The sequence below is a fragment of the Capsicum annuum genome, chromosome 7 (assembly GCF_002878395.1).
Source record: "Capsicum annuum cultivar UCD-10X-F1 chromosome 7, UCD10Xv1.1, whole genome shotgun sequence".
Classification (NCBI taxonomy): domain Eukaryota; kingdom Viridiplantae; phylum Streptophyta; class Magnoliopsida; order Solanales; family Solanaceae; genus Capsicum; species Capsicum annuum.
Window position 1 is genome coordinate 212,882,403 of NC_061117.1, and position 13,754 is coordinate 212,896,156.

The following is a 13,754-nucleotide window of genomic DNA, read 5'->3' on the forward strand; positions in this document are numbered from 1 at the left end:
AATAACCAGGAGTGTCTCTCATAATGGTCATAACTTGGCTCTGATTTCGGTCAATTAGCTTTGTACGCTTAAAGTCAGAGAGTTTAGTGTTGAGCTACTCATCTAGGAGTATGTTTGGTGTTTTAATATCCAAATGCAAAATCTTTTGCTTGCATTCTTCATGAAGGTAGGCTAATCCTTTGGCTACGTCTTGAATAATCTTCTTCCTGCAGTTCCAATCTAAAATTTGCTCTTGTTTCCCATGGTAGATCCATTTTCTAATAATCCATTTCTCATGAACTCATATACTAAAAACCTATGAGATTTCTCATCCCAGAACCCAATCAATTGCACTAATTTTACATGTTGTATGCTACCAATAGTTTCAACCTCATATAAGAATAAGTTTTTGCCTTATCCTATTTCATTAAGGCATTTCACTGCAATCTTTGTGCCATCTTCTAAGCACCTTTCAAAAATCGACCCAAATCCTCCTTCACCAACATTCTTAGTAAAATTCTCCGTTGCAACCTTTAGTTCATCGTAAGAAAATTTAGTCGGCATTTCTGGCACATGATCTAGATAATCCTCCTCTTCTTCATTGACCTTTCTCTTCTTCTTCCAAAATATGAAAACTATAATTTCAATTATAATGCCTAATATGAAAGATCCTATGATAGATCCCAGTATAACATCACTTAAAAATGTTTTAGTAATATGAGTTGCAGGTTCAAGTTCCTTTACTTTTATAAATGCTTGAAAATTATACCGTGTCCTATCCTTCTCATTATTCGCTAGTGAAAAGATCTCGGATGGTAGGTAGCAGTCTCTAGTGAATGAGTTTCAAGCACTACAAAATAGAGCAACTTTACAAGAACAGTTTCTTAAACAAACATCTTTACAGGTATTCACATCAGTGTTTCTAATATCTGTAGTAAAAAAATCATTAGACATTTGATCAATTTATTCGCTAATTTGTAATATCAATCTGGAATGATGGATAAAGATCTTTCTATATTTGGCTTAATTTATAAATTGTCCATCTAAAATCTATATATTGCGCTTTAATAGATCTAATATTGAGGTACATATTGGCACCCCGCTATATTTTAAGAGGAGGATAAAAGATGGTACTAAAAAGTTTTTTTGCTGAAAACTGAGATTGTTCATGATCATTTATTTTATTTCTCTATGTCTTATGATTTTGTAATCTCATCGTATAATGATAAAGTAAAAACTTGTGCAAAGCGGTGTTAAATTCATTCACCACCTAACTATGATTTAGTAATATATATTCTCCCTTTAATTTTTAACTGCTGTAGTTAAATTGTTTGGTGGAGAGTAAAGAGGGTTGGCTCAACGAATTTGGTGGCCTAAAGCCAAATTTTAATTAGAGGTTTCAAGTATATTCAATAAAATTAGTTTTTGTACATCACACATGTATCTCATGTGCCACCCGTGCATCTCGTGCGATGTAAGTGCACCTTGTACGATTTACGTGCATCTTATGTGCATTTTGTACGCTATACATGTATCCTGTTGTTAGTTAATAAAAATATTTAGAAAAAATGGGGCCTCAAGTCATTGCTTTAATAGTTGTATAGTCGAGTCAGCTCTGTCAGCATATTTATAACTAATTGAAATGAATAAGTATTGTTGCCTCATTAATGATTTAAAAATTGGTATTCCTAAAAGTTTACGGATATCAACCAAGAAATAATCATTTGAATAATTTCTTAATCCATGCACACAATCTTCAATATAAATTAAAGAATTATGAGTAGTCATAATCACGGACTAATGAATTTTTCTTTAAATAAATGTAGCATAATTATGAATTAAATCGGATTTCGTGGTTATATATGATCGCTTTCGAGAATATGAAAATTAAGACAAAATTTTGATGAAGAAAAAAAAAATTAATAGCATGATTTTTATAGAAATTGAGAAAAGCTATGTAAAATTCTATTTTATTTGGGAAACCTTTTTTCCCAATTTCTTTTGGACTCAGGAAATAGGATTATTTTTTTTTATCAAGCTTATTTTAGTTGGAAAAGGTTTTTCTTTGCCAAATTTTATTTTAAGAAAGGTTTTTATTTTTAATTATAATTAATATTTAATATCATTAAAATTATAAAAAAAAATACTGAAAAGACGATTTTATCTTAAGTGAAGTTTTTTAATGAAGGGTAAAAAATTTAAATCACTTTTCTAAGGGTCTTCACACTTTTAATATATTATCGATATAGATTATAGATATAGATTATGATTATAGATTATAGATATAGGTATAGATATAGGTATAGGTATAGATATAGATATAGATATAGATATAGATATAGATATAGATTATAGATATAAATTATAGATGATAAAACTTTTTGACTGTTTCTTCAATAAATACTTTTAATTATCAGAATAGTATGGTCTTCAGTTCTTCTATATCAATAAAGATAGAAATATCAAAGGGGAGAAAATAATATTTTCTCCATTTAGAGTGTGCTTATATTCTTTTTTAAGTTCTCTTTAATCTTTCAAAAATAATCTGATCAAAATCTTCCTATTATATCCTTATTCAAATTATCAAAATCATTAGTTGAGAATTCCTTTTTTAATGTATTTAATTACTAATTTGGAAAGAAGTACAAAATTTAATGAAGGATATATTGGTAAAATTACCTTTAAGGTTCTACAAGAATTTTATTAAGAATGTGTCCCACTCAAAAGAAGCAAACTAAAAGTATGGCGGGAGTAAGCAAGGTTAAAGATAAAATAAAAGATTTTAATTTTGGAAATACTTAACTTACCATATCTACTTAAAATTTGTACTCTTTAGTTTATTTACATCTCATTCATATTTTAACTTTTCTCTCTGTAGTTGATACATCACATTTTTACTTTTATCTCCTCAAGAATCCCAAATTTCTTCCATTTTTCTCATTGCCACTCCATTTTTCTCTTAACTTTTCTTTTCTCTCACTTTCTCTCGTCGGAAAAGCATCACCAACAGCGGCGAAAAGCTTCCATCTATGTGACTCCCACCGTCTAGCCATCACCAAACTCGCCATCCTCTCCCTCTTCTCCCTTTACTTCACTCCACTCTCACTCTTCTCCCTTTTCTTCACTCCACTCTCATCTCTTTATCTCCACCTCCATGTCACCTCATCTCCGGTCATTTCCAATTAAAAAAAAATCACCGGTGACCACCATCAAAACGAACACCTCCCCCAACTTTATCTTTTTTTCGGGGAATTCGAATGATTCAGGTGGAGATCTGGGAGATCTCGCCAGATCTGATTGAATACAAATTGTTTGAAGAATTCCACGAAATCTATGTATCTAACGGTGAATCAACACCAAAACATAAGCCTCTCAAAGCTTAATCTTTTTTTATGAATGTTAGAGAATTTCGACAATACAAATGGAGATCTGTCCAGATATGGTCGAAAACTTTTGTTTTCTCCGTTCGGACAATTCCATAAAATTTATGTATCTTCTAGTACATATATTCTAATGTATTTGACTAAAGTCATATGTTTCAAATCGATGCTAATATTACCGATACACAAAAAAAAATTGAGATATGTTACATATCAGAGTATGGAAATGTATGAGAGTCGCAATGTATTCGTACGACGGTGATGTATCCACATAAAATTATTTTGGAATCTTTAATAATACTAAAAAGAGTTGAAATAAGAATTAATTAGCTCCTAAAGTGATGGAATTTATATTGTTTATACACTAAATTACTAGTTGGCTTGATCAAACCGTACTCACGCCTACTACTCAACTCTCATTCCATAATGGGCTGCACTTGGTTTGTACCATTGGCCTCCCTTGCTTTCGTTGCCTTCACTCTTCTATATGTTATTCCCCTAATTGTTGCTTGGACTTCATTCTCATTCTCCTTCATCCTTACTCTTTAATCTTAGTTGTACTAATATATGTGTGATTTGTTACTAGAAATTGGGCTTTGCACTAGTAGGAAATCACTATTTTCTCATTAAAATTTTCCACTAAAAATGTTCAATAGCTATTTTTACAGATATTTTGATTGAATTGAATCAAACAGAAAAAAGAAAGAACAGTTGTGCTTTTACATGGAAACATTAGGAAATTGAGAACACATGTTTCCGTTGATTCGTGGTGAAAAAAAACCACCTCTATTTCTAGTAGTGTCAGAACCTAAGATGGTCTTGCTTTCTTTCGTCCAAAGTACTTTTTGTCCGCTTCTCACACCAGTAGTATCCCTTGGGCGAGATCAGGCTTTCCACATACGTAATGGCAGATCTATACACATCCGGTACCACAATGTCTTGTATGTTATCATTCTTAGGATCGTATATAACAACTTTACAATCAATCATGGCCGGCTCAAGGGCCAAGCAAGTCAAGCAATGGCTTGAGGCCCCCAAAATTTTAGGGCCTCATTTTTTCAATTATTGTATGTAATGTAGTTTGACTTAATATAAAATTTAAAAACTAAAGATTTTTTTTAAAATAGAGATCAAAAGTAAGTCATAAGTATTTGTATGGTTATAAATCATCTTAGTCAATGTGATTGATAGTCAAGGATTGTTATTCTAATAATATTCCTTTTATTTTAATTTATGTTTTCTCGCTACTATTTGGAGAGTCGACAATTATTTGTTTCAAACATGATTTTTTAAAATATTTTAAATTGTTAACTAAATAGACTTATACTATTTTTTATATAGTTTCTAAATATGTAAATTTTTAATATAGTATATGTAAATAGACTTATACTATATTTTTTAATTTTAAAAATTGAAGATTTTATGTCCAAATTCACGCAAAACATTAGTTGAATTTGAAGCTCTTAGTAAAGTTAGGCCCCCGGCGTCCTTAAGCCGGCCCTGCAATCCATTACGTCTATTATCAAAGCTACTTCTCCATTCTCTGTCACGTAAAAGGGCACTACAAATCCACAATGTGGTATCTCTTGATTTTTTATGAAAAATAAGGATGTCCCCGATTCCTTTATTCCGTATTCTTTCATCATCAATATTTCAAGACCCCAATCATGTTCCAGACGAGTCATGCAAAGACATTCATTTGAAATTCCTAAACCGGCAACTGCATTCTCTTCTTGGTCACACTCAGGGATTGGCAACATATGGAACTTTTCAAAGATGGGATCAAAATATATTACCTTGTTACATTGACCAAAACGGTCCCAAATACTTTCATTATATGAAGAGGTATTTTTTACCCTTACCCGATAGTGAAGACGTCCATGCAATGTAATCCCATCACGATCTGAAATTATATCATAAGCAAATTCGGGTTTCCTCCATTTTTTGCCTTAAATACTAGCAACTGTAACATAGTTAGTCCAATCTGGGGAATCACCATCATACGTAAACATGACAGCTTTGTAATCATTCTTGAAGGAGTCGAAACAAAGTCCCCCACGTGTAACATAATGTTCCATTATCGAATGGTAAAGCTCAAGCACTTTGGTGCAGAATCGAGTGGCAGGATTCCACAAGTAAATATGCTCTTTTACACCCAATAGTACAAGACCATTACAAGAACCCAAAAGTATAAAACCTTGTATACCACGCCTTTTATAAGGCAAGTGAGACTTTCTGACATGAATTGTTTGTTTATGAAGCTAAAGGAAGGCCGTCTAGAGCCCTTTCTCGACATTGAAGTCTATACATCATCGTGATTGCCCCTTCTCGTCCCTGGTTGGGACGACGCTGAAAATGGACTTGAAATAAACCAACACCACCACTTAGAAACACACTTGAATCCTAACAGAGATTTCACTGGTTAATTTGAGAGAATATTGACAATAATATCGTTGGGTAGATCTGCCATTAGCTTTTTCTGGACACACGTGAAAGGGCTGCAACTTTTTAGTTATTGGAAGAAAACTTACTAGGTTAACTTAAATAAGAGGGAAGAAAAAAAAAAAGAAAACAACCGACATATATAGAATATTAAATAAAAATAAAATTATGCTAACTTTTAGAAAAAGAAATCAACATACCATAAAATTTCTTCAACCGAAATATGTAGCATATTAAATAAAAATATAAGAGAAAAGACATCAAATCATCCTAAACTTGTCAGCAAAATTTACTTTAGATCTTTAACTTTACGGATAATTATATACGTCTTAACAACTTTAAAGTGTATTAAATATCTTCCTAAGTAGAGAGAATGTACTCACTTTTTAAAAAATTAGATTAGTGTATGTGTTTTGCACGTGTCTCTCACGTCAACCAATAAAATATACATAAGAATTAAGAACAATATAATTAGAAAGTAGTAATATATTAATGTTAAAAAATGATATATCTATTTAAATTATATAAATAAATATTTTATCTTAAATATATTATTATGTGATGTGTCTCACTTCAATGTTTATTATAAACGGAAAGAACAAAGTTAATTTGAATTTCATGCAAATAAAACTATTTCCAAACCTCATTACTCCTTTCATAGGAGACACCTTCAAGAACCCCTAATCACTTACTTAAAACTCCAATTCTTTTTGCCTCCATCAAAATAATACAATTAAATCTAATTTTTACACACAAAAAATTTTTCAAAATCGTCCGACACTCATCTACTACCTGTAAACAATAATAAAATAATAAGAGATAACAAAATAATACAATTAAACTTAACCTTTACATGAGAAAAATTCTCAAAGCCGACCAATATTTATCTATCACGTGTAAACTGCAACAAAATAATACGATAAAAGTGATATCAAAATAATACAATTAAACTTAAATTTTACACATAAAATTTTTTCAAAGCCGAGATTCATCTACGAACTGTAAACTACAATAAAATAACAAACTAATAGAGATATTAAGATAATACAATTAAACCTAACTTTTACCTAAAAAAAATTTCAAAGTCAACTCACATTCATCTAGCATCTGTAAATTAAAATAAAACAATAAGATAATAAATATATCAAAATAATACAATTAAACCTAACTTTTACACAAAAAATTCTTCAAAGTCAACCGACATTCATCTACGATCTGTAAACTATAAAAAAAATATAATAGTGATCACAAAGCTTCGATTTTGATCCAACTAATTCTTGTCCCGACGAAAATTTTGATCCTAAAAAATGATTTTGAATGAAAATGAAGAAGATATATATACACACACATGTTGAATTCTATTATGCTGACAAAACAATGACGAAGTTGAGGGTTAGAAAATCAAACATGCACCAATCTAGTAATGCAATCGAATCAAGTTAAATGAGCATCAATCGTATTCTCCAAATGGGCAAACCGGTTTGTTCTCTAGTTTAACGTACATTTCAATATTTATACAAAGATTTCCTTAATAGAGTCCTATTTTAGGAGTATTTTTCTAATTGAACAGTAGAAAGAAAAATATTAATTAATTCTCCTACCATATATTTTAGGAGTCCATATATTTTAGGAAGTCTAGATAATATAATAAAAAATAATTAAATAATAAATTAAAAAATAGTGAAAAGACAGTTTTGTCTAAAGAAAAGTCTTTTAATGAAGGGTAAAAATTTTAAATCACTTTTATAAGGGTTTTCACACTTTTAATATATTATATAAAATATAGATGTGTGAGGAGAGCAGAAAAAAAATTGAAATAACACAATCATACACGTGGCATTATTTTATTCGTCAATATATAATTTTTTTTCTGATATATTAGTTTTTTTTTTTGGATTTATTCATAAAGTAAGTTTATTTAACTATTAAAAAAATCAATTCAAATATACATATGGCATAATTTAATTGAAGGTTATTAATTAATTAACTCAATTTTTAGTGGGATCTTTTCCTTTATTTCCTTTCCTTTCTTTTTGCTTATTTTATTTCTTCCTTTTCATGCAAAGTGCAGAGCACCATTTTCTACGATAAACAAAGATTAAAATTTTTATCCGATAATTTTTTTTGATGAATCTCTTGATTTTTATGTGCTTTCTATTTCTTATATTTTTTTCATCCATAATTTAAAAAAAAAAAAAAAGATGAATCCAAAGATTGACACATTACAGTAATTGCAACATTTTATTCTTTTTTTTTTTGACCATAAAGCATTTTCATCCAAGTTATCAGGAAGAAATGATTGTAAAACTAGATACACGATATACAAATGGAACTAAGGACTCCAACAATTTGAATCCAAAAACTGTTTGAATGTCTTCTGGTGGAATCTTTTAAACACAGGTGCTCACGTTTCACCAATCAGTACGTCACTAGTTAAAAGTCATATACATAATTTTAGATGGGCTATGTTTGTTAAAGCTTACCAGTTAAAATAAAAGAGGGATCAACTCAATTGGTAGCATATAAATATTGGTAACATATAAATATTTATTGAGTCTTTGCTCTTTTGCAGGAGGCATAAACTCGTAATTTTGGTCCTCCCCAAAAATATTTTACTCATTTAATTCACCTTACCATATACTTCCTTTTAGTTGATAATTTTGTTTCAAAAAGGATGAAAAATAACAAAATTCATAACATTTTTATCACCTCACCGTAACAAAAATAACGTACAACAGTGTAATCATCCTTAATTTCACCAAATTTCTCTTCTTCATTATGACCCCCATATGAAGCTCCCAAAATTTTTTTTTTCAATTAAATTTTAAATTTTACAAGGTACCTTTTTATAAATATTTTTTATGGAATTTTTTTCTTTACAAAATGTATGTATCTTTTCTTTTAATTTATGGCTAAATCACCTTGATTTTGTGTCTATTTTGGCCTCCATTTTTCTTAGAGATTTGATTATTGTGTGTTAGAAAGGAAAAAAAATGAAATAGGTATTTGGGAATTATAATCTTTCTCTCTAATTTTTTTTAATTAAAAGATATTTAGTATTGGAGAATAAAATGTGTCTAAATAAAGGGGATATTTAAAAAAAAAAAAATTGGTGAAGGAATAAACTATAAAAATTGTCTTTTGGGGTTCTATTGGATTTGATAAAGAAGCCACATTGGAAATGGGATGGACTAAAAATGCAGTCTTTAGTATTGTTTGAACTTTATTTCGACTATCATATTATTTTGTTACCGTTACTGTCGTATTACTATCTGTGGTTTCTGTTGATATCTTTAATTTACTTGTTAATTATCTTGATCTTGTGTCTATTTTGGTTTCAATTTTTTTAATGATTGATTATTGAGTGTTATAAGGGAAATAATGAAATGTGTACATATTTGGGAATTATAATCTTTCTCCAAAAAAAAAAAAAGGGACAATGATTTAGAATATTTATGTAGCTGAATCCAATTATTTTGAGATTTTTATTTTTGTTGTAGTTCTACTGCTATTATTTTGGAATTTTTGTTAGGCCAAGACTTGTGTTAGTTTTCGTAAACTTCTAACGCTTGTTATACACTTTAAAATGCTTATTTTGGGACTTTGAGAAGATTGGATACTTAATGATCATGTTGGTTTGGTATTTAGGAGTTGATGTAAATTCCTATTAAAACACAGTGATTTATTGTTATGAGTTTCGATTCAAATCCGACAATTATGATGATATTGTTAATATGAGTTCCGATTTAAGTCCGACAATTGATGATGTTATTGATAGTATGAGTCCCAATTCAAGTTTGGTTAATGATGATAATGATGTTGATGTTGTTGAGTTTCAGTTCGAGGCCGGCATTGAGAGTTATACTATGAAGGTTTAGGAAAGGGTGGTAGAGTTGAGACTGAGGAGGATCGTGACTATTTTCGAGAATTAGTTCAGTTTCATGCCAGGTCGTTCGATACTGAGGCCATTCACCTCGTGGGGAGATTAGTAGAGCAGTTTAGGGAAAGGAAGAAGGACTTGCACATGGTGTTCATTAATCTTGAGAAGACATAAACAAAGTCTCCAGGAGATTTTGTGGAGGTGCTTGAAGGCTATAAAGGTGCTTATGACATACACCATGTCGATTTAGGACATGTATGATGGAGCAAAGAAACGTGTGAGGACGGTAGGAGGAGATTCAAAGCCTTTTCCTATTTTGACAGGATTGCATCAGGGATCGACTGTCCTAAGCCGGGGGTCTATCAAAAATAACCTCTCTACTTCTTCAGAGGTAGTGGTATGGACTGTGTATATTTTACCCTCCCCAGGCCCCACTGTGTGGAAATACACTGGGTATGTTGTTGTTGTTATTGTTGCATCAGAGATTGACTCTTAAACCCATTTTTATTTGCCTTGGTGAGGGATGTTTTGATGCGGTGTATTCAAAGAGGGTGCCTTCATGTATATTATTTACTGATGATGTTGTACTAATTGACTGATACCGAACAAACAAGGGAACACGAAATCACACCCCAAAATAGTCCACAAATCACAACAAATCGTGGACCAAATGGGACCTCTCTCGGATTCACTATCTAGAACAAGAAAGAAGAGGATACAAAGTGTTAATATACCAAAACAGCCAGCCAACAACAAGTTTAGCAACACAAGATGAAGCTCCACAATATTATAATAGCAGCAAGAACAAACGGGTTACATTAACAACATAAGAAGCCAAAACTAAAACAAGATACAATATAGGTAGTTAGACAAGTGTTGATGTAGTCTTCACAACCAAAGAGAATATTCCACTCTTGTACCTTTAAAACTTCACACAACAAACACCTAACTCTAACAATTGACACAAGAGAGGCGTCCACCACCCAAGCACCAACGTATCAAGCAAAATGCAACACACAAGAGAATCCACCCTTACGTTATGCCCTAGTTTTAATTGGACTCTCTCTCACTCTAAGAGAAGTATTCTTCAATAATAATGATCAACTAAAGAAACAAACCCCACAATGTTCTATTTATACTACATTACAATAATAGACAAAAAGGCCCTTTAGTGACTAGTCTTCAAAAATACTTAAAAGTGTCATGATCATGATCATACTTGTATCATCCTCTCCATCTTGAGAGAAATTTGCCCACAAATTCATAACCTCGCCTCTTTTACAAAGGCACTTCACAATCTCCTTCACACAGCCATACATCTTCTACATCCTCCCCGCCTTGCATTTTAACCTCTTTTTGTTCTCCATCTTAAGTCTTTCCATCAACCTTAGCCGATTCAATTACTACTTCTTCCCCAAGATAGCAAATTATACAAGATCGACAAGAAAGACACCAAAACATACACCAAAATAGTCAACAATTTGAAGAACCGAGGACCCCCTTTGATGACCTCTCTCTGATACGCAAGAAGAACAAAAAGGGAAATGATATCAATAGTAAAACACACTAACATAGCAACAACACTTGATGAACAAGATGCAATAACAAAAACACACCGTTACAAGACAAGAACACAAACGGATTACACTAGATATACACAAACGATTATAAGAAAGTAAAGATAGATAGATAGACAAAGGGATGGTATAATATTAACAACCCAAAAGCTTATTCCACTTTTGGACCTTTAATATCATACACAACCTAAATCTATCTCTTACATGACCTCAAGGGAACAAGAATTCCCAAGTAATCTCCGTTTCTAAGCAAATGATCAACACGAGGATTCCACTTTGTCCAAAGATTACACCTTGCTAGAGACTCTCAAAGAGGCTACAAAATATATTCTCCAAAAATCTCACAAAAATGACCTAATGAGTTTCTATTTATACCTAGGTTAACTTATTACAAATGACTAAAAAACCCTTGCAAAGGGCGGATGAACAGTGAACGCGGATGAATAGTGAACAGTTTTGGAGCTTGTGGGACTTTTTCTCTACACCTCAAAGCTTGTTTCTTGGATGGGCAGACCCCGTGCTTGAGTCTTGACGCATTGAACTCCGATCATGATCGTACCCGTATCATCCTCCCCTCCTTAGAAAGGATTCGTCTTCGAATCCAAACTTTGCAAAGCAATAGGAAGGACAAGCAAACAAAAGTTCCTCAAGGTATGAGGGTTAGGATTAGTGTAATCAATCATAGCATCTTTCCAAGGTGGCTCAAACTTCATATATACCCAAACATCCCTCTTACCCGAATAACCTACCAAGGGAGAATCAACTATTTTATCCACATAAGTGTGATAAGAAACAAGGAATAAGTATCGCTTATCAAGTGGAAAACATAGACTCTTCTTGGAACAACAATTAGACTTGAAAGCCGAGAGAGGAAAGCCATACATTCCATGGACATTCAAGTCATTCCAAAAGACATCCTCATCACCACACTTCAAATGATCACCAGAATCAAATGGGTAGAGTGTCCATAGTCACGGGTTGGGAATACACGTCCTTACCCCAATACTACTACAATAATGATCAAATGTCCCCTCTATACTATCATGGTCAATAACAAAAATAACTAGAGGGTCATCCTTAGTCATTCGGCCAACATGTTTAACATCATCATTTTCACACACAAGTTGGTCTTCATGACTTCCATAAGACAATGTACTACCACTTTACATAATGGTTTTAACACTAGGTGAATCAACTAGTGTATCCACAATATCAAGTTGTACATTATCATCACAAAATGAAGGCACATTCGTCTCACTTAAAGACAAACTATCATTCACACTTAGTTGACAATTATCCCCATTCACTAGAGTTGAAAAGTTAGTTTGATTACCTTGTAGCTCATGTGGAGCATGGCCACTCTCAGGAATTTGATTAGGAAGGCTTGGATGCTCCATCAATTTATCCAACTTCTTGCACAGAGAGCCTTCCGTCCCTTCCAATCCTCCTTCCATTATGTCCATTATTTGCCTATCTATGGCATCAAGACTTGCCATGATGGATTTAACAAACTAGGCATTTCAGCTTCATTCGCCATTGTACCTCAAGAGCTACTAAGCAAAAAACACGAAAACAACAAACACATTAAAGATTAGCAAAAATCAGTCCATAATTCATCACAAAATAGTCCACAATGCGTCTCAAAATAGTCCACAATCCCTCACTTTCACACTTTGGATTTTTCACTCTATTGGCCTTACAAGTGTTGATAACTCGTTTATACTCCAATGAGGCTACTTGGTCCCAATTTTGGCTCGAGGTCGGGTAGATTATTGTTTAAAATGACTCAAATAAGTAATGTACAAACTTGAACCAAAAAAGATACTACGACTCAAAAATGAGAAAAACACACAACAAACATAACACGAAGAACGTACACAAAACTAACTTACAAGCTAGTAGGGTATTACTAGGTTGTCAATTAGTGTCGAGCAAACAAACGAAACTAGGAAACAATAAAATGAAACTAAGAAATCTAAAATTTAAACTCAAAAATATTGTGTGAACAATACTTTAGTGACATGGCAGTCCGCTATTGGCCTCGAGTTTTATCAAAATTTTATTTCCCAATATCAAGTCTTGATCAATATACAATTTGGAATTGGTGGATTTGGTTAATGGAGGGAAAAGTGATCTTTGAGCCTTTTTGTTCAAATTTCAAAAGCAAAACTTGACTTCTTTGAACTTTCTCCTTGAAACAAGGTCCTTAAATCAAGAAAAAGTAGATGAAAAGTCATTGAAGTGATAGGGACAAGTCTTTTACTAACAACTACTACAAGCTTTTCTTTCACCTTTTTAGATCTAGTTTCCACTTTAAGGATTAACAAGATGATGAAAGGGTGAAGAACCTTAAGAAAAACAACAATTTCAGTTTCCAACTCCACTACAACAAGACCATCAAATCGGCCAAGGTTTAGGTAATAACAACATCCAACTCAGCCACACCTTGTTCACATCAACATCTTCAACAAGTTCAAGTTCAATCTTAGATTTGGA

At 32.1% G+C, this 13,754-nt stretch overlaps 1 pseudogene; it reads right to left on the reverse strand.

Moving 5' to 3' along the window:
• The window catches only part of LOC107876833, a 14,486-nt pseudogene extending 11,439 nt beyond the window's left edge, over positions 1 to 3,047 (reverse strand).
• Between the last annotated feature and the right edge of the window lie 10,707 nt (positions 3,048 to 13,754).